At 45.2% G+C, this 22,644-nt stretch overlaps 1 protein-coding gene across 2 annotated transcripts in view; it reads right to left on the minus strand.

Moving 5' to 3' along the window:
* The window catches only part of LRRC8D (leucine rich repeat containing 8 VRAC subunit D), a 121,643-nt gene extending 100,439 nt beyond the window's left edge, over positions 1–21,204 (minus strand). The window contains exon 1 of one of the 2 annotated variants that reach the window (XM_077746146.1): positions 21,098–21,204. The gene's annotated coding sequence lies outside the window, so the exon portion shown is untranslated. Of the gene's footprint in view, positions 1–18,927; positions 18,948–21,097 lie in introns of those variants that run through there. The other variant, XM_077746147.1, reaches the window with a different exon arrangement.
* Positions 21,205–22,644: the final 1,440 nt, after the last annotated feature.

Raw genomic sequence — 22,644 nt, forward strand, 5'->3', positions numbered from 1 at the left:
GCCACACCGGCTCCTGCCCAGGTGGCTCCCCGAGGCCCGGGCCTCCCCCTGCCGGAGGCCTCGCTGCCGGAGCGCTCGCAGCCCTTCCGTTTCCAGCCCCTGCCTCGGTTCTCCCCTCCCCACAAGTACCGAGTCAATGGGCTGCACGCTTCCTCCCGAGCGCAGAGCACTGGCCGCGTGTAGTCGGCCGCCGTTTTCTTCCTTTCCTCTCCTCCCCGCCCCCGCCCGGGCAACAAAATCGCCTTGGGGAAGGTGTAAAGACAGGACCCAGCCTTTCCGAGGGAGTGGAGGCTGGATTTATGCAAAATTTTAAAGTGAATAGCCACATCCCAGTATATCCACTCCAGCTCTGCAACTGAAAGAGCCCGAGGATGGGAAATTACTTGTCCTGCGCCTGGCTGAGTCAAAAGAGAGCTTGCACACAGCTGCCGCAAACTTGGGGTGGAGGGGGGCGGGGAGAGTGTTCCAGGGTCCTTGGGTCTCCAGGAGCACCGACCTCAAGCTCACACTCCCCTAACATGACATACACCAATTCCACACAGAAGATACTGGTATTGTGTACCCTTTCACAGAACAATTAAGGATTTCTTTGTGCTTATGAAATCACAAAGCAGTTCCAAAATTCTTGAGTTTTGGTTCATGGTGCTACCTTCTGACTTTGGTGAACTTCAGGGTAATGTTTAAAAATTAATACACAGATGGTTTAAGAATCTGCCATATGCAGTGTGCCAGCCTTAGGAATTTGTATGTGTATTTAGTGCCGGGTTTCTGGACTTCCAGAGGTGGATGGCTTCACTGGTACCCCTTCTGACCTTGCACACAAATCTCTCAGGTTACAAGGTACTTACAGGACTGTCTTGGATAAACAGCCCCTTTTACCACAAGCTGATGGCTTAAATAAAGGTTATTCATGTTTCAAAACTCAACACGGTAGGACAACTATTCTATTATAAAAAGCCAAATTTTGACTGACGTTGAAATTGATGGACGTTAAGTTCCCACTCTCTGCTAGGCAGTATCTCATTCTAATACACTGGTAGTTTCAATACTTCCCAACAGATCTATGAATGTTCTATTCTCCTATTCCCAACTGAGGAAACAGGGTCGGAGAAGTTAAGTAACTGTCCTGATGCCTCAGCTAGAAAGTGGTCAAATGGAGAGATGAATAACAGGTCTTCCTAAGTATAAAATCTGGGCCATTTCCTCTACACTCTGCTAATTCTCAAAACAATAGTGAATCCTGGGAGAAAAATCAAGCCCAGAGACCATCTGTGATCCATTTCTTCATCTCTAAATGATTCTGCAACTTGCATGTTATAACCCTGTTCGACTACCTAGGGTCCTTACCCACCTCAATAATACGTACTTTTATTGCCCAAGCAGAGGTCACGGTGCCCCTTCCCAAGTGCCTTCAACTGGCTCTTTCAGTCTTTTCAGAATTACTCAATGGCAAAAGTTCAAAAGGCTCTAGGATAGCCACTCTTATGCCAAGGTACAAAGTCTGTGCAAGTTCAGAACCTAATCAGCTGACCAATATTTGTTCCCTGAATTCTTCTCTCACTGGGATTTTATTAAGAGGGAAAATAAAAGAAAACAACATACACATGACCTCAACTTTAAGTGAAACTGTTGAAATTCTCTCCTTTTCTATTTCTCTCTGCTTCAGCGCTTAGCTTACACTCTCTTGTATGCAATACGCTATTCCCTTCCTGATGCCAAGAAATAGAGCACATATAGAAAGGCGATTAAGAATCTTGGCAATGGCAAGACTGCAGACGCTTGCAGGAGTGAGGGACAAAGTTTATCCTGTCTCCAGATGAACTGCATCTCACTTGCCCTTGCCCGCCCCCTCACTAAGCAGCACACTCTGGAGTAGTAGTGTGTGCAGGTGAACAGCTGGAAAGGGACAGCAGGGGCTGGGTGGAGGCAGAGGTACATCCTCATCCTTCAGCCAGTCTAATGAGGGCTTGTCACTGAAACTTCTGAGGGGGTCTCAGCATCCTCTGGGGGTCCCGTTGGGCCCTAGCTGCCCCCTTTTACCTTCTCCCAGTCCTTTACCTCCCTAGACTTGTCAATTCTTCATCTCTTTTCAGACTTCATGCTTTTTCCCAAAACACTGCCATTCTCCCCCCATAAAGTACAAGGCGGGAAGGCAACAGAAAGGAAGGCATGTAGCTCAACACTGTTCTCACTTCTCTCTCACTTAAAAAACCCTGTCAATATTACTATGTCTTTGAAGACATAATTCTATTTTAAAATACATTTTTGGGGGTGCCTGGGTGGCTCAATCGGTTAAGCATGACTTTGACTGAGGTCATGCTCTCAGGGTTCATGAGTTCAAGCCCCCCCCCAGGTCGGTGTCTCTGCTATCCGTGCAGTCTGCTTCAGATCTTGTCTCCTCTCTCTGTCCCTCTCCTGCTCACGTGTGTGTATTCTCTCTCTCTCTCTCTCTCAAAAATAAGCAGTTCTAAAAATAAAAGGATAAAAATAAAATAAAATAAAATACATTTTGGTATCCCTGCTTTCATTTCTGTTACTCCTTAGGACTCCAAGAGCCTAGAAGGAAAACCTCTAAAGAAAAAGCAAATTCTTAAGACAATCCCAAGGAAACATGCTTAAATTAACCTGCATGGACCCCAAAGTTTGCAGCTGGGATAATTAATACATACAACACTCCTATGACTGCACCAGTCCCACACATGCTTCCTAAGAGCCACATGGTCTAAGTGTCAGATCATACTTTCCCACAGTTAAGCAATTCTCCTGCACCTTCTGTGTTTCTGTGTTTCATGGAGAAGTGTTTCTACCTTACACCTGTTGAGATTGATTAATTAATTAATTAAAACCACAACCTCTTAGGAAGAGAAAAAATATGCTCCTTGGTTGGCACAAATCATGCCACAAGAGAGAAAATTGATTTTGGAAGAATACTGGAAAAGTTCACTCTGAGAGTCTCCACTCCCTAAATATGACAGGCCATGGATGAAGATAGCAACATTGTGAAAGCCATTCTGGAAGCTCCAAATTAAGTGACGAGAGACAGCTTCTCTGAGGACTAAGAGGTGTGGAGGAAGAGATGATAAACTCACATCTTTTTTTTTTTTAATTTTTTTTTAATGTTTTATTTATTTCTAGGAGAGAGAGAGAGAGAGAGACAGCGTGAGCAGGAGAGGGTCAGAGAGAGAAGGAGTCACAGACTCTGAAACAGGCTCCAGGCTCTGAGCTGACAGTCAGCACAGAGCCCAACGCGGGGCTCGAACCCACGAACCGCGAGATCGTGACCTAAGCGAAAGTCGGACGCTTAACCGACTAAGCCACCCAGGCGCCCCGATAAACTCACATCTTAAATGATGCTGCTTATCTGTCTTCATTGTAAAAAAAGAAAGACAAAGACCTTACTTTGGTGGTCAAAAATGTTTGCCACAGACTTCTTTGTATGAGGATTCTTGGTGATTATTACGGCTGGATTTTGCAAACAAGAAAAAGAAAACTGACAAGCTGTCTGGTTACCTAAGAGATTGTCTCTCCATACTCACAGGCTTCAGTTAGTGACCCTGTCTGTCTGCAGTTGCAGGGTGGCACATGCAACAGGCTTTTCGGTAAAGGAGGTCTCTGGCACGGACACTCACCTCCTAGCCTTTGCAGAACCCGGGCCATGGCTTTCGAGGAAGACGTCCTCGGAGCCAACTGGCTGGCTTGACTGGCATCTACCCACAGAGGGTTATTAGCCATTTTCAAGGAGCCAGAGTGTCGTTTCCCATGGCAAAAATGTAGTAAGGGGGTACACACATCATTTTTTAAAATTTTGCCTGCAAGATGGTTTAGAGTCCCTTCTGGGCACAAGGGTTTCCTGGCTTTGAACGAGCTGAGAAGGAAAGCACTGCTTAGAGCACCCCAAGGCAGGACGTCGAAGAGCCAGCCACAGAGGAGAAACACAGGGCCAGGGTGACTATAGGCCTGGGCTAGTATATCTCTCAGCTCAGTGCCCCAGTGTCACTGGCTTCTGATCACACATATGAACTCACCCATGCTGCACAGAATTAGGGACTTGACCTGGAAGCCCTCACGTGCTCTGCCTCACTGAATGTGCAGAACTGCCTTTCCAGGGAAGGGTTGCTAACACTATGTGAGAAGGAGGGCTCCCGGCTCCTGGCTCCCTCCCGGCTCCGGCCTGTTAAGTCATTGTCTCAAAGCAGCAGGTAATGGAGCTAAAGCTCACCCTGGGTCGGTACTTCCTCCTTTTAATTGAAGAGAAACGAGTGGGTGCATTTTGGCTGTGGAGTTATTGTTCCGTTCTACACAACTTTTACTCAAAAGACGCTTACGTTTCAAACCCAACTTATAATGTTCTCTTAGCTGTATCGTGTGGCTTCGTCACCTTGCCAATTTTTTGGAAAGTGTACATTGTAAATGTGTGTTTTGCAACAGGCCAACTCACTTTAAACCCTAGCAGTGCAAATCCATACAAATTAGGTTACATACGCTCTTGGGCTGCGGCTGAGTATTATTTTATAAATTAATAAATAAGACAGATCCATGGGTCAAACTGTGATGATCAAAATTTCAATATATTTTTTCCTAGTCTCCCTCTCCCTCTTCAGCTAGTATACAAATATATATGTAAAGGAGGACATAATGACTGATGGGCATTGATTTAGAGAGCCTAAGTATGAAAGAATAGCAAGAAACCACAAAAGCTTGACTAAACGCAAATACCTGTACACAAGTTAAGAATATTCAAAATGCTTCTGGCACAAACTGTTAGCAATGGCCAGCCTTCGGTTATTTACTGACTGTTGATCGTGATGTGTATTGTGTAGACTAAACACTGCCCTATAAGACATTTTTCTTTGGAAGGCATGTTTTGTCTATTCATCTTCTGTAGTGAGTATTTCTGCTTCCTTATTAAAAAAAAATATTTAGGGATGCCTGGCCAGTTCAGCCGGGCCAGCACATGACTCTTGATCTTGAGGTTATAAGTTCGAGCCCCATGTTGAGTGCAGAGCTTACTTAAAAACAAAGTCTTAAAAAAATTACTTCTCTTTGGGCATCCATTTAAAAAATAATACAGGAAAAATCCAACAACTTAAAAGCATTGCTCCTAACAAGTCAAACAAATAAAACTTACACTACCAAGGAAATCATGTTCTTAAAAAAAGAGTTAAATATATAAACAACTGTACACATCTGTAGATACCAAATTATAGGCGATGAGAGGGAATAATTCACACACATCACTGTTCTATTGAATATATCCATTCTCACGGCGCCTAGGTGGGTCAGTCGGTTGGGCATCCGACTTCGGCTCACGTCATGATCTTGCAGTTCATGGGTTCGAGTCCCGTGTCAGGCTCTTTGCTAACGGCCAGCTCAGTGCCTGGAGCCTGTTTTAGATTCTGTGTCTCCCTCTCTCTCTGATCCTTCCCTGCTCACGCTGTCTCTCTCAGAAATGAATAAAACATTTAAATAAATAAATATATATATATTTATCTCAATTTTCAATTATCTATTATAATGGAATCCTTTTAAAAAATTGTTAATGTTTATTTATTTTTGAGAGAGAGAGAGTCAGAGCATGAATGGGCGAGGAGCAGAGTAAGAGGAAAACAGAGAATCCAAAGCCAGCTCCATGCTCTGAGGTTGAGCTGTTAGCACTGATCCCAACGTGGCTCATGACTTGAGTCAAGATCACGACCTGAGCTGAAGTCGGACACTTAACCAACTGGGCCACCCAGGTATCCCTACTATAATGGAACCTTAAAGAAAAAAAAAAACAATTTATGAATAACTTAAGGTGGCAAAATCGGAGAGTTTGATTTGACTTTCTTTCCTTTGCTTGTAACGGAATGGCTGAGGCAAATAGCATAAAAGAGTAACAAAAAGCCTAGAAAATCTAGAAACGATACTATAAACTTCTGAAAGATTATTCATCAATGTTTAATCCTAGCTAAACAAATTCTAACCACTTTACATACACTGACTCAATTATTCCTGATAGCAACCCTATGAGGTAGGAATTACCACTACCTCCTTATTACAGGTCAGGAAACAGACACAGAGATACCAATTTGTCCAAAGTAACACTGTTAGCAAATACCAGAACATGGGCAGCCTGGCTTGCCACAGAGTCTACTTTTTAACCAACACATTTTACTACCAATAAAGCATTATTAGATTGGGCTTGCTTTTTCCAGCATTAAAGCTCATGGGGTATCCCATGGATGGCAAATGAAAGGCTCAGAGTTTTTCCTTTTTGCAGCAAAAAACAGTTGTAAGGGGTCAGAGATAATACAGCCTGCTACATGTTGCTAAATAAATGAGTACTGGAAAGGAAGGAAAGGCTATCTGCAGAATGGAGAAGCCAGGAACAAGAGCTGCTTCCTCACCGTTGAGCAGAATCCTGGATTGCAAGGCTCCAGGACTGCCCGGCTATACAACCCAAGTGAGTGAGCAACGGAAGGGAATCCAAGGATCCCCATGTACTTTGATCTTCCTGAAGCATTTGATACAGCGTCCCATGAAATCAGGATCACTAAATCAACTGAAACTTGCGTGGCAACAAGAACCACCCAGGAGTTAAGCAGCTAGAAAGAAAAACACTGGCTGGATAATGAAAAGAGCCGTAAGGAACAGTATTCAAAAGTAACTCAGAAATCACTCACACCGTTACAATCAAAGGTGCACATAACATTAATCCGGAAGGTGTAAGAAGGACAAACGAGGGCGAGCCAATTGAGTCCCTTAAATTAACCAAGAGGTGAAGAATAATAAGGAATTCAGTTTCATTTTTGGGCTCCTTTTAATTTCCAGGGAGGAGCTAGGATGTCCAATGGGTACTAACCACCTCTAGACCTGAAATGCCACCAGTGAGCTAAGTAAAGTAAGCAACAGCAAACTAGAGGTTTAAAATTGGGGGAACCTTAGGTCTGAACTTCAAAAAGTATGATCCTATTATTCCACACACCATCAGTACAGTTCCATGAGAAATAATATCCTTTTCAACAAGAAGACTTTGTTAGCAAAATTCAAAGACACGAAGGGGCTCGAAGGCTGAATCTGGAGGTCAGATGAAAAAGTCAGTGGTGTATGTATAATCTGGCCCCACTACAAATATGCCACACAGGCAGAAGGTCATGAGAATAGTTTGCAAACACCCGGCAGGATAAAGAACAGTAGAGAAGGAAGAGAGAAGAGAGCTAAAACTTGGACTAACGTTATTTTTTTAAGCATAAATTATCATTTCTAATTTCTTTAATGTTGCGAAATTGCTTCTCCCTTGGTAGAACTGTTTGCCTTCCCAGCAGAAATTAAACTTTTAAACGTCAGTAGTTGATTTAGAACTCAAGAAATGGGAGTAAGAGAGATCTGCAACATTTGGAAAAATGGCTTCAGTTCAGGCCGGGTCCCAGGAAATGTACAAGTGAGCAGCATTTCAGCCAACTCCTCAGAGACCGAGGTGAACTGTGAGGTCTGGAGCCACGCTGCCTCGGGAAGTGGACTCCAGAACTCACATTCTAAGAGACTGCTGCTGAACAGTCACCAAGAAAACCCTACATATGCCGTTTCCCTCTAAATAAAAGAAACAGGGCAAATAGAACACACAGGCATAAAGATTAGAGCCATACTACATTCTAGAGATGAATGGGAAAATTTATATGAAAACGACCCAGTTCTGAGATTATTATTTAAGATTTATAGAGCATATAGACAGATCTTCCCCAGTGTTTGATTACCGGCCCCCTTGCTTGGTTTCCAGATTATCCACACAATGACAAACCCACAGTCTTGCTCGGTCCAGCCCCAGTCCCCAACGTTCTAATGCCCACAGGACCTACTCCTTGATCTGGCTACACTCAGAAACACCTTTTGAATATGACCACCCAGGCCAGGCCCCACCCCGGACCCACACCATCAGAATCACTGCTGGGGGTGAATGTGTCATTCTGTTCATTTAAGGAACTCCCAGTGACCTAAGTAAGGTGCAGTCTGGTCCGGGAACCCCTGCTGCAGACATTCTATTCCTTTCTTCAGGCTACTACCTGCCTCAATGAAGTCAGAGACTAGAGCAAGTAATGTCCCTTCTCATGAACCTTCAAAGGCAATGGAACGAAGTCCAAATTCTGTAGCAGGACACTCTAGGCCTTCAGTAACCTGTCCCACACTGCTTCTCTGCCCTCCTTTTCTCCACATCCTTCACTGTGTCACACTATCAATCCCACAAACACACTGCATACTTCTTTTTTCATTTCCATACATGCTTTGCTGCCCCAACGTTCCCTTAGGCCCTCTCTGCCAATCACTGTCTGTCGCATTCTTCTAGGCCCTTTCTGAAACTGATTTTCTGTGTGTGTGAAATCTTCTCTGGTCTTTCCAGTCAAAAATCAGTCTCGGGGCACCTGGGCGCCTCAGCCAGTTAAGCATCTGTCCAACTTTTGGTTTTGGCTCAGGTCATGATCTCACAGCCCCCCATGATCTCACAAGCCCCACATCAGGCTCTGCACTGACAGTGCGGAGCCTGCCTGGGATTCTAAATAAACAAACAGACTTAAAAAAAATCAGTCTCTCTTTCCTCTGAGCAAATGTCCAAAAAATTTAGCTCATGCAGGAGTTACCACATCTACTGCACACTGTGCTCAATTATACCACACTATTCACATGCTGGTCTCCTCCCTGAAAGCAGGAGGGAGATGTAACTCATATTTTATTCTGTGGATGAGAGGCAGATCCAAGTTCAAAGTTTAGTTCTTCCAGGTACTTACTAGCACTGTAACCCTTGGTAGGTTATTTAATCTTTATTTATTTTTGAAAGAGAGAGAGAAAGAGAGAGTGAGAGTGCAGTGGAGGGGCAGAGAGAAAGGAAGACACAGAATCCAAAGAGGCTCCAGGCTCCGAGCTATCAGCCCAAAGCAGGGCTTGAACTCACAACCATGAAATCATGACCTGAGCCGAAATCGGACGTTTTAACCAACTGAGCCACCCAGGCATCCCGACTCCTTTGCAGGTTATTTAAACACACTGAGCCTCAATTTTGTAACCTTTGAAATGGAACAGCAACAACAAATTATACCTATCTTCATGACTGAACTGAGGATAAAACATGAAAAATGTTTGGCTCAATATGGACCACCTAAATATTCACCAAAATGACAGCTGTTTTTATTATTTCTTATTATTAGTTTGTGTTTCTATCATACTAAAATGTACTGCAAGACGCACTGGTGAAAAAGCATTTGTTCTCACTCAAAAAAAAAAAAAACTAAAAAAAAAAGCATTTGCTTTCAAAGTAATAAGCAGTGATTTCTTAAAGGCCTTTTTCCTTACCCAATTTTGTTCTGTTATGAAGGGCATTTCATAATATTTCTATTGACAAGTCATCTCTTATTCCCCTTTCTTTCCTTCAAATATCAATGTACAAAATTCTAACGAACAAGCCCCGTCAGTGTCCCTCCTACTCCAGCTTGGCTTTCTGCTTTGAACTACAGCAACTGCCTGCAGCCACAATGTCGCTGCCCAGAGAATCGCCTGCTTCACCCTTACAACAAACAGGACTTTGTAGGCAAACTGGAGACGAGCCCAAAGTAGGAGGGGGAAAAGCCAAGGAAAAGGAGTTTGGGCCAGAAACGGAGTCCACACCCACACTATCGTCCACACTAGAAAACAGGTAAGGAAAGAACAGGAAAGGGAAGAAGTTCAGATCAACACAGACCTTCCCGAGGACTCCCAGGCATCCACCTCGCCGCTCACCCATGGAAAATGACTTCCATGGCCCACAAAGGACACGCTGGTCCACTCACGGCCTAACACATACAACTACTGTTGATGATAAACTACTGCCCTGCATAATAGCACCTTCCCTTCACCAAACCAGTCACATTGCCACTATTAGCACCCCCATCATTCCCAAGGGGATGAAACCCAAGTCCTGCACAAACCAAGGTCACACGGTCAGTAGAAGAAAGGGTGAGGGCTAGAACTCAAGTCCCCAAGCTCCAGACTCATGGACCTACCACTGCCTTACATTAAGTGTGAAAACCATTTTTTTTTTTAATGTTGTTAGAAGCACTCCAAACCCACTAATTGTAAATGTAAAGGTAAAGTAGCTTTTGTGCTCTTAAAAAACGATTCTGACACCAAGAGTGAGGGCTGCAACAGCGGCCCAAGGATGGGCGGTCCAGGATGACCTTCCGCTTTCTGTTCCTGGATGGAAACAACACTGTTCATTCAGTTTGCAGAGGAGCGATTAGCCAAAGAGTGCGATTTTCATTCTTTTTAAAAATCCCACCTTGATCCTGAGTTTAAAGCCAAGGTAATGTGGAAAGCCAAAGAGTTTCTACCGCCACTGAGATCCTTGCTGGGAGAGACGGCAAGAGGCAGCAATGCAGTCCTCAAAAGGACGGATCCTGAAGGAGCAAGGGCTTCGGTTCCCATCACTGGCCTGTTACTACCTCGAGGACATGGCCCGAGTTCCTGGGCTGCTGCTCACGCTCACAGTCATGGTCATGGAGGAGGGCGCCCAGACTGGGGCGCTCCGCCTGTTGTGAGCAGCAGCAAATGAGCTACTACAGGCAAAGTGTTCGAAACAGTGCCAGGTGTATGTGAGTACTTCATAAACGTGTCCTGTCATGATTCCCAGAAGAGAATCGCTCTCTAAGACTGTGTTCTTTTTAAAGTATTTTTTATAAGAAGGTTCAAGAAGACAACCGTTTGTTGATTCATGATGCCCCAAACCAGCACAAAGAACATTTTCAAGTTTCACTTCCTGATAGGCTCTTCCCAGGTTTCCATCTGTGGACTTGAGTCCCTGGAAGAACAAATGGTGGAATTTGAAGAACTGTTCTTCCCAGCAGTACTGCAAGGAAATTTGCACCCATTCTCTCAATCCTACAAACCGCTTCCATAATGAGAAAAAAAACCAAAGACCTTCACTGCACTATACTAATGTGAGGGCCCACCTTTTAAATGTATTTTTTTTTTATTCTGAAAGCAACCAAAGTTAAAAATTTTAAGTTTCACCAGCTGAGAAGGACATGGTTCAGTCACACAGGGATGACAGTCCTAAGGACTGGAATAAAACCTGCTGATGAATCAAAAGAGCTCTTTCCCAGAAAATGCTGAAATTCCAGGAACAATGTGCTATGCTCGGGATGATTAAGAAAACAATGCTTTTAAAAATCCCCTCTCAGCTAGGAGTCCAGCCTCCACCACTAATAGAAATCTGCTAAAGTGTCGCCTCTCCACTTTCATACGGGGCATTTGTTCGACCTATTCTACGAGAACGACTGAAGGCTTGTCCCCAGAGGAGCAGATAAAACCCAGCGCGGCGGCAGCACCAGTGGGGTCACAGTGCAGGTCTGAGGTCGTGTCCCGCACGGAGGCACCCAGCCAGGGGGAGGGGGCGCAACGTCAGCCTCCCTCGTTCACCAGCAGCGCGCCCCGACTGGGCGGCTGCGGTCATCCGTCGCTACCTTCACGCGCAGGGGCCGTGGGGGCTGCCGCGAGCCCGGGCCGCGGGCCAGAGGGGGGCTGCGACCACGCTGCGGTCTGCGCCCGGATACGGCCAACTTTCTGCAATGCAAACGCTCTCCAGCTTTCCTCGTTTCCTGTTTGATACTGGCTGCTCTGCAGTCTCTTCTTTTCCTGCTTCTACATTCTCCTTTCTCACAGGAGCCCTTCACCTTCCTTCTAGCTCCGGCCCTCCTGCAGAAGCCGCAACACAAGCTAATGCGCACACACAAGGAATGGCGAAACAATGGCACTCGGCCCACCCACACAGATCCCACACTACTCAGTATTTATCAGGTCACGACTTTCCCTTTCTTGGGTAAGGGCTCTTCTTTTCTCTCCCTCTCTTCCACATCACCCCCAAATCAATTTTGAAGTATAAATAAATGCTCCTCTTCCCTTATCTTTGGGGGTAGATGATCTTCTTCACTTCCACGGGGTACTTACCCCTCATTCTCTGCTCCTCGGCCCACCTGCCCCCTTAGCCCCAAGATCCGAATCCCTTTTGTCTTGCTCCTTCACTCCCAAACTCCAACTTTCTCCCTCAATCTGTTACCCCTCAAGCAAGACAACCCTTCAAAAGTATTCACTTCAAACATGCCAAACGTAAAGGGCAGAAACTGTTAACCATCATGGCAAATATGAGGCTTTGGAGTTTTTCTGCTGTTTTTGTACGTTGCTGGGGAGGGGCTGGGGGGTGGGGGGGAGCACAAAACAATGAAATCAAGTTTTGGTTTGTTTCCACTGAAACTGATTTACGAAGTGTGCTGTGCTTTTATTCACATCCTATGCTTCCATTCACCTGGCCCCTAAGAACTATCCGTCTCTAGGGCCTAAGGTTGTAGGCTGTATCCCAGCCCATAAAGCCATTTTGTTTGGTCAAGGCAGGAAGTTCTTATTTATATGCTGAGTGAGCCAATCTTCTAAAATCAGGACATTTTAAAGAAATAATCCAGATTTTCTGGCTTCTAGTGAAAAATCAGAAGATCTGGCACGACTTGCCTACATTCCCGTATGGCTGACAACTGGCTGCGGAACAGATCAGCTCCACAGGGCCCCTTTAGGCAGACCGGCATTTTCTAGTTCAGCCTAGGTCCACTCCCTCCGGATCACCCTGCCCTGAGGCTGAGGACCAGCTGCTACACTTCATCCTCGGAGGCTTACTTCAGGCAGTGCTTAGGATTTGCCTGAGACCCCGAGGCAGAGTTGCCATCCAACTCTAAAGCTCTCTAGTTGGTGCAGAAACTGCAGATGCACTTACAAAGTTTTGGCTTTGTACAGAATTTTCCAGGTACAAATAATTTGTAAGGAAAAGAACTTAGAGCCAAGAGAAAGGGAAAATGTCCCGTAATAGAAAAATATTTGAAAAGAACTAGGCTGAAGAGAGAGAAGAGTGTCTCTCCCTTTGCCTTTCCCTCCCTCTCTGTACCTGTGTGTATAGGAAGGGGGTGCGTTCGTGAACAATGTGTTAATACTGCAGACCATTTCCTAATTTGTACTTTATTACTGGACAAATGCTAATATGAAAAATAAAACCGTGAAAGTAGAAACTCTAGCAGAATGGATTCACCCCAGTGAAATTATTATACTTGAGCATAATAAATTTGTAAGACAGAGTATAAATACAGGATATAAATATATGGATATTGATTGCTTATTTAGAGGAATATAGATATGATTATTTTTTAATTGCATGTATTTGTGATAGCATTTGTTCAGTGAGCACCTAGATATTAACACCTTAATTAATATTAGCTACATCTTCATATATTTACGTCCAGCAGTTACTATGAGGCCAGATCTCTTAAGGAGGAGGGTGTCGTGTGTGCTATTACAAGTGGCATTCCGTCACCAACACTGGTGACAAAACAGAATAGGGCCAGAGAAATCACCAAAACAAGTGTTTTTAAATTACTCTCTCAATTCTAGGGTAAAGTTTCCCTCAAGTGGTGTTATTTTGGTTGCTATTTTCTAAAGCCCTGTGTGCTGGCAAGAACACTGGCCTGGAAGCCAGAAGATGCAAATGACATGGGGGCTCAACGCTCTACGGCCTGTGTCCCCACAGTTCAGATCTGACCCACGAATGAGGAGCACGATCTAGACAAGCTGCGAGGTCCGTCTACACCTCAAAATCCCATTCTCCTTCTTGGCTTTCTTTTTTTTTTTTTTTGGCAAGATTATGAATAGGTAATATAAAATGAATACAAAGAAACACAAGAGTAATGAGAACAGTAGATAAGAGAACAGGCTTTGAAATAACAAGGCTAATTTCAAATTCCACCTCCACACTTTCTGTGTGATTTTTTTTTTTACAGATCACATAACCTCTCAAGCCCCAGTTACCTCGTCTGTAAGGTGGGAGTTAAGTCTACCTTCCACTCAGAATTGCTTCAAGGACTGAATGAGAGTGCATGTAGGGGCACCTGGGTGGCTCAGTCAGTTAAGCCTCTGACTTCCACCCAGGTCATGATCTCACAGTTCCTGAGTTCGAGCCCCGCATCGGGTTCTGTGCCTCTGTGCCGACAGCTCAGAGCCTGGAGCCTGCTTTGGATTCTGTCTCCCTCTCTATGCCCCTCCCCCACTCACACTCTGTCTCTCTCAAAGATAAACATTAAAAATTTAAAAAAAAAAAAAAGAGAGAATGCATATAAATTTCATGGCATCCGTTTGGACAATAAGGAAATGCCTAATCAACAGTGGTTAGTATTAATTTGGGGTATTCCGCACATTGTCCAATTACTTCTTGACCAGTTAACATTAAAAAAAAAAAACAAAACTAGTTACACCTCATAATAAAATGATTTTAAAAGCTTATTTAGTGAGGTGCATGAGGGAGACCATTTTCCAAACAATTTTCATTTTCAAATATGTCTTAGAACTAAGCTCGAAACCATCAGTGAAGAGAGTTTTGGCTGATGGTATTTCATACACAGTGGGACGGCACAAATCTGTCCTGTCTCCGCCACGTGACACCTGGAGACGTGGTACTTTCTGGGGATCAACATCCTCCAGAGGGAAGGGCTGTCTTGAACTTCCTTTCTTCTCCCTCCTCCGTGGAACCCATTGCAGCATTGGTGATCTGTTGACGCTGAGATTTAGCAATGGAATTTATGGGATGCTGCAGAAGTGAAGGCTTCCTTGGCAGTGTTCCTAATGATTACCAGCGAGCAGAAGAGGAAAGTGAAAAAGTTTTAAGAAGTGTGCACAATGGAACTGAACACAGATATTTGTGAGCCTTCAGGACAGCAGGTGTCAACAGCAGGATATGGACATCTTGAAAACCTCAGAGCAACAGTAGTTTCCACGCTTGATTTCATAGACCAGTAGAATCTGACAGAAAGACTGTCATAAAACTGCCAGGGTCTGGGTGACCAAGAGATGACCTCAAAAAGGTAACCATCACCATCCTTCCCAAGAGGAAAAAAAAATTAACACTTCAAAGTAGGAAGCATCCAAGATTTTTCAAAAAGACCTTTTAAATTGAATAAACTTACCATTAAGATAAAAACTGAGAAGCTTGCCACATTGCTTTTATTCTTTTTCCCCACAGGCTGGTACAACTGTCACCACGGACCCTCTCTGGAAACAACTGCTCACGAACAGACTTCAAGTTGGCCCCATTATGTCCTCAGTAGGTACCCAGCCTTTTGTGTACAAGGATGGGAGACAGTGGTTCCCAGTCTTGGCTGTATGCAGGGAGTTCCGTGGGGGCGGAGAGAGCTCTTTTCGAAATGAAACTCCATCCCCGGAGATTTTGAGTGAATAGATGGGAGTCGAGTAACTTTATTCCCCAGACTGACTCTGAGGATAGCCAGGGTTGAGAAAAACTGGTGCCACGTTTGTTTGCCTTCATCCCGAACTTACGTATTATAAAGCTTTAAGGTATACCTCTTCATGCATCCCTTCTGGCGACAAAGAAATACAGAGGACATGCCATGTCTGAGGCACTAGGAAACCAGAACACAGATATCTCCCTGCCCTCACCGCACTGACAAGGCCTGGAGCACGGAGACCAGGAAGCAGGCAACTGAAATAGCACATTCGGGTTTGCTGGGATTAGGGGAACGATCCAGGTTCCTCTATTCTTATCCTAATGGTTTCATGGGTTTCTATAATATCTGCTCGCAGTCTCCTTTCCAGATACTAAACATCCCATTATTTTTTATTTTATTTATTTGTTTAAATCCCGATATTTTTACCAGGAAAACAGAGGGCCAAGGCCCCGTCCTCCCGGAGCTTCCATTCTAGCAAGAATGTCTACATTTTTTAGGTCCCATTATGCTGGTCGTTCCAGCCCCAGGGTCTTTCCTAAAGACAGGGGCCCATGCTTTGAAAAAAGCACAGTGGAAACTCAAATAAGATTTTCTGTTTTGTTTCCAAAATCTTTTGTATGAAGCTTAGCGTTTCCTGCCTTTTTTAACCTGCAAGAGCGAGTTGGGACAACACTGTGAAAGTGTTTTCCAAGTCCTTCCCCAGTTTTTTCCACCAAAACACCCACCCTATGACAGGTCCATAATTTCTAAGTACCTGACCTCATACTGCCCACAAAGAAACTCACCTGCAAATCTGCTGATGACTCACAGATCCTAATACGGTTTCTCTGGAGTAAATCCCCATTGGTTAGTTATTTCATAATTCAGAAGTGCTTGCCGTCATCTGTAAACTTAGAAATTCCACTGTGTGCTCCTTCTTTTGGATCAATTATGTAAATGAGGCCTGAGGGACCCACTGTTTACACACCTTCAAGCAGAGGAGAAATCTTTATCCTTAGCCTTTATTTGTGGTCTTTCAGGCAGATGAATTCTAATGCCGGCTCTATCACCTTCTGGGTAAGCTACAGCTAATCACATCACCTCCTTGGGCCTCGATTTTCTCACCCATAAATTCAAGTGTTGATACCTTCCATCTATAAAATTCTGCCTTTCTATTCAAAATGATACATCACATCTTTAATTTCAAGGTGGCTTCAAGTTCGGTATAGCCTGTGAAAGTATTAAAGGACAACATCCAAGGGTTTTCAAATATTTTCCCTCTCAAGAAATCTCATACCTTCACAAAACACCCCTTCTTCTCTCAGGAATATCCCTCATCTCCAGGGGACATGAAGAGATTTCCCAAGTGGACCAGAACAGAAGCAAGAGCAAAGGGACGGACCATCTGGACAGACAACACACCAGCAGGGGTTCAAGGCACAATGGATATTCATAACAAAGAGGCTGCACTTGTTAGCTACAAGATCTGGAGTTTCGTTCTAGCACTCTCAACGATACTGGATGGCTATCCACCCCAACCAAGTCATTTGTTGAAATCTAGTCTGTCGGATAGATCTAGAACATTTGAAGAACTTGGCTCTAAGTTACTTATGCTTTCTGAACTGCCTGCTTCATAAGACTTCTGAGCACGGTCGTTTCCTAATGTCATTTTATTGAAGACACTGAAATCTGGTAAGTATGAAATTACACCAATGACAAGCTAAACCCTAATTCTGGGAAAAGGGCTGGTTTCGAAGCCCTAATCCTCTCTCCTTCCCCAAATGTAAAGCTGTCACTAATTAAGTATTTTGAGCATACTAGCAAAAAGAAAAGGAAAAAAGCTTAGCCTGAGTGGGAACCACGTTCATATGTGGTTTTTCGGTGCCAGTGATACTATTTACCTCTCCACAAAATTCAAAAACAACTCTGATCTGGCAAGCTTCAGATTTGCACAGAACATCAGGAATTCTCTTCCAGATGTCGAAACAGAATTACAAAGGCCCTAGAGGATGGAGTACAGACTTCAGAAGCTTGCGACTGACTCCAATAATTTCAAAAGGGCATCTCAGGTGCAAACATGTGCAAAAGCTAAATGCAACAACATCTGACCCCAAACACAGATTTCTCAGAAGCCTCTAAACGGAGGGCCAATCAACCTCTAGAATTTACCTCCATCACTCAACACCTCAGCTCTCTAATAGGACCAGCAGTGCCAAACTACTGGGTTCCGCGCAGTATTAATATAAGTGACTGTAAAGCTTTTGGCAAAGTCATCCTCTACTCCTTTCTCACAGATCAAAAGGCAGAATCAAGACTTTAAAATCTCAAAAGGCCTGAGACTGGACCAAAATAAATAGGATACCACTGAACAGGGACAAAAACAAACCAAAAAACTTCCACACGATCTCACATACACATACAAAAATCTGCCCAATGAACAGGGTGGCAGCAGCTCATACAACAAATATCTGGGTGTTCTGACAGTTTGGCTGGACAGAACCTGTACGTGAATCTGCGGTAGGTGTTGCTTTAAAAAAAAAAAAAAAAAAAAAAGGCAGTTTTGTAGGGTGCCTCGGGGATCTCAGTCGGTTAAGCATTCCACTCTTGATTTTGGCTCAGGTCATAATCTCACAGTTCATGAGATCAAGATCAAGCCCCACGTTGGGCTCTGCTCTGACAGCATGGAGACTGCTTGAGATTCTCTCCCTTCCTCTCTCTGTCTCTCTCTCTCTCTCTGTGCCCCTCTATGCGCATGCGCTCTTTCTCTCTCTCTCTCTCAAAATAAATAAATAAAAACTTAAAAAGACAGCTGTTTATATTTAAATTACAGCAAGTAGATGCTTATGCCTTGGTTTTAGGAAACAGCCATCCTACTCTATTCTCTGTCGACCAGGCACACCTCAGTTACCGTATTTAATTCCAGACATCATTACTCTAAAGAGATGCTGACAAACTAAAAAGACATCTAGAAACTATGTCCCACACAGGATTGTGAAAAGAAGTTGACTATTTTGCATTGAGAAACGGGGAGGGAGACATCATACTGTCTTTGTGAATTCAAGGGGCTGTCCTCTGGATGTGGGAAGTTCCAGAGGAACAGAATCAATGAAACAAAGTTTCGAGGAGGCAGTCTTCAGCTCAAATAAAAATCATACATGGAATCCAAAGATATAATGACCTGTCTTCATAAGTAGAGTACCCTGTACTTTCTAGGGGCGTTAAAAATTTTTTTTCAACGTTTATTTATTTCTGAGAGAGAAAGAGAGAGCGAGGTAGGGGCAGAGAGAGGGAGGCACAGAATCCAAAGCAGGCTCCAGGCTCTAAGCTGTCAGCACGGAGCCTGACACAGGGCTCGAACTCAACAACCAAGGGATCATGACCTGAGCAGAAGTTGGCTGCTTAACCAACTGAGCCACCCAGGCGTCCCATCTAGGGGTGTTTAAACAGAGGCTGCCTAGCAAGTGCAAGAATGTACTAAAGAAGTTAGACCAGGACCTTTCTAACATTCCAATTCTGATTCCACAATTCCCCTCCTACCCAGTATTATACTGTTCTGCTAACTCATTTGTCATGACTTCTTGAAAATGTCCTTTTCTTCTGATTAGGCTTTGCCCAGATCCTACTCACTTGAGGGCTCCTAGATTGGCTTCCCAAACCTGACATCCTCACTCACCGGTCAAGAACCACCTCCTTCAAGGCCGATTCTGAGACGTAACTTCTTGTCACGGTGGCCTTAACGTTTGCTGTCTTGAGCAGGGTTTCTCAACCCTGGCACTACTGACATTTCGGCCGGCCTGGAGAGTTCTTTGTCGTGTGGAACGTCCTGAGCATTGCAGGATCAAAGTGTGGCCGGATCCCTGGCCTCTTTCCACTAGATGTCAGCAGCACCTGCCTCCTGGCTGTGACACAAAAAAATGTTTCCAGACATTGCCAAATGTTTGCTGGGAGGCAAAATCACCCGTGGTTGAGAACCACTCTTCTTGAGGCAAATGATTAACATCACTGACCTGTGCTTCACGTTTTCCACTAACTAGATCTCCCTTCCCTTCGTCAGTCTCGTTCCTTGCTCCAGCCAGGCAAACCTCTTTACTGTATTTAACTTGTGACAAAGCTCACTGCTTCCCCTAAAACACATTCCTTCCCCCTTCCCCAGAGCACACAATACTTTCATCTGGCTCCAAATACCCTTTCCATCTATTTCAGTATTCCTCGACCTCCTAGAAAAATGCAGTCCTTTGCTTCTGATGGTGTCCTCACCTTATACCTGTCTTACCTGCCCTCTGTTTGTGCAAGAATCCTCTCCTTCCTTGTTAAGAAACCACAACACCCCCTCTGGTTTTCTGCTTGCTGCTGGCACTCAATAAATACTGACTGGTGTTTCTTAGAATGTCAAATATCAGCTCCAATTACACGTGAAAAGTACGTGAAATCCCTTACCAACTACCATTTCAAGAACATGTGGGATTATGAGTGCCCAGTTTGAACAAAACTTTGACTTCTTCGGAGATGGTGCCAGTTTACCTGTTACTGAGATCGAACCAGGTCTTGCTCCCATCATATAGCTGCCAACACAGTGTAGCTACCAGAACATGACAAACACATCAACATTTTGTAAAATTAAGCAAAATAACCTCATCACAGTATAAAAATTAAGGGGAAAAGGCAGACTTTTGATCAAGTTTTTTAAACCCTGTAAACCTTGGCAAGGAGAAAAATCTGACTATGGCTCAATGCTTTAACCGTTACATCATACACTACTCAACGTGGTAACAGAAGAGACTGGGGGACCGGGTCACCTAAGGACACCTCCCTCTCCAACCTTCTAATGTGTTAAGTTTTAATCAACAAAGTACACACTCACACACCCTCAATAAAACAAGACAAACCTAAGATAAAATGTTCAAATATGTAAGTAAACCATGCCAGTTCAAGATTTGCATTTTTTTTTCCAGCTCCATGGATTACCTAATCATTTTACAGGACGCTCCCTAAATAACCTACGGAGATCAAACACTCCAAATCAACTGTGCTGGATCCTTCTTACAACTGTCTCAGGATCTTTCCTCTCTTGCTTTTGCATTTTAACAGGGTTTTAATCAACTGATGTGGAAGACGAAGTGATGACTCTAACCCTTTCCTAGCTGATGGCAGGAGTCTGGCCAGTATTTTTGGACAGTAAAGTGAAATGCTGTCTAAAGACCTCCTTTACTGTTATGGTGCAGGATTCTTCCCACGGGTCTGTAAAGAACAGGGGTGAGGGGTCCCGGAAGCTTTGGTGGGGAAGGTCTGAATCACTGCCATTCCTGGCACTTGGAAGTGCCCTTTGGTTGTTTATGAGGCAAACAGCCCTCACCATTACCTCACGAAACAGCAGACAGGAATTCCTTGCCTGTCCAGACTCTTCCAAAGTCCAGCACAGAACACAAAATAGGTGCTCAATAAGCATGGCCTGAATGGAATTTCATTATCAAAGCTGAGGAAAGTTTCCAGCAGTCTGCTCTCCTTTTACTCAGGTATCTCTTTCAAAATAGATCCTCACAGCTTGATCTGCCCAACAAGAAATATTTCTGCAATTCAAGGAGGAAAGGAGGAAATGTGCAAAGCAGAAGGAGCCAAGTATGGGCCCCAAGTAGCTCAAGCTGGGCCCCCCAACTGCCTAGGACTCCCCAGTATCTATTCCCCATCTCTCTGCCTACCTCTTGAGCGCTGGCTCCCTCACACGTTAGTGTTTTTTTCCTTTCCTGAAGCCTCACCTCCTCACCTTCTGCCACACAACCCCCACCCCCAGCCGCGTACCCACTAGGACCGCAAATCCCACCTCTTCCACTCCAGCAGGGACCTACCTCTCCTCCCTCGACCTGCGGCAGGTCTCCTTCACTGCGGCTGGCTTTTTGAGAAACACAACCCAGAAAACAAAACAAAAACAAAAAACAGCCCTCTCCCAAACCCTGATTTCTTTACCCCCACGGGAGACCCCAAATGAGGGGGGACATTAGGAGGAAGGCCTCTATCAACCTTCTGGGAAGCAACTTCCCCCAATGCTCCTTCCCAAGCCCCTGGCCAGGATTGGAGCAGAAGTCCAGTTCCCAAGTGCCCACGCCTTCAAACAAGCTAGAAGCGGATTATACCGGTACCCGACCCGGAGATGGCCCGCGGCGCGCAGGGTGCACCTGCGGGCCCCCCGCTCCCTCCCTCCGGGGCGGGGGGCGGGGCGCGGCCCTCATTCCCCGCCCAGCCCACCCGGCCAGGGAAGCAGGCGAGGGGGAGGCGTTTCTGGGGAAGTTAAAGGGCTCACCTTCTGGGCTCGCGGCCAGCGAGGCCAGACACCGAACACCCACCTCTGGGAAGAATCGGCCGGGCCGAAACCGGGTCTCCCCGCCCTCCCGACTGCGCGGACCGGGGCGAGAGGAGGGGGCGCGCGCGAGGGGGAGCTGGAGGGAGGCAGTCCTCTCTCTCCTCTCTNGGAGCAGCAGCACATGACTCTGTAACGGGGGGAATTAGACAAAGCGTAACATGGACTCCGGGCCCGTGCAGGCGCTGCAGCTCCGGGACCAACCGCAGCCAGCGAGCGCCGCGACTNCCGCCGAACAGGTGCATGGGGCGGGGACGATCGCTGTCGCCTGAAGACTTACCTGTCAAACGCCTACCTGAGCAGGGCGCGGAGCCAGGCAGTCGCTGTCGCCTGGCGGGAGCGGGGCAAGGTCAGCAACCTTCGCCCTTCCTGGGTCTGTCCTTTGGACTAAAACTCTGACATGAAGACATGGGGAGAAATGCAATGACATGGTAGAGGGGAATTTGCGAAAAAGTCATTTTAAGCAGTCTCTAAGGAGAAAGTATTTGCCCCGTATTTGGGGCACTCACAAACTTTATCTTGGCACGAATAGCTTCCCAAATTCATTTGTTCCGTCTCTGCTATTAAAGATATATTGGAGAGTCGCTGCTTGTTTGAATCCGAGCCTGCTCTTTTCTCCCCATTCCTTTTTGCCAAACTTGTCTTGGGTCTGAAGCAGGCAGGTGAAAGGCTGCCCTCTGCTAAGGACTGCCCTGCTAAGGCTGCCCCCTCTGTTTCCCAGCCTGGTAGTTTTCCCTCTTGTTTCTGTTGTACGCTTGAAACGCATTTCCCCTGTTTCTCATGGGTGGGGAGAAGCGGGGATAAAGAAATAAAGCCAGGAGGGGTGTTTGGAGTTGATGCTTTATAACAAGACAAATGGTTCCAGCCCAATACTTCAATATCTCCTTTTTCCTGAATCCATCCATTTCTGTGAACAATGGAAAGTCTCATCTCTGTCAAGGTCTCCCCATGTCAGTGAATGTTCAGTCCACATTTACTCAGCGTTCCAATGCTCTGTGTAAACAGGCTGCACAAAATGTGACAGATACTCAGGAAGGT

Source organism: Crocuta crocuta, unplaced genomic scaffold (assembly GCF_008692635.1).
Source record: "Crocuta crocuta isolate KB4526 unplaced genomic scaffold, BGI_CrCroc_1.0 scaffold48, whole genome shotgun sequence".
In the NCBI taxonomy this organism is placed as follows: Eukaryota; Metazoa; Chordata; class Mammalia; order Carnivora; family Hyaenidae; genus Crocuta; species Crocuta crocuta.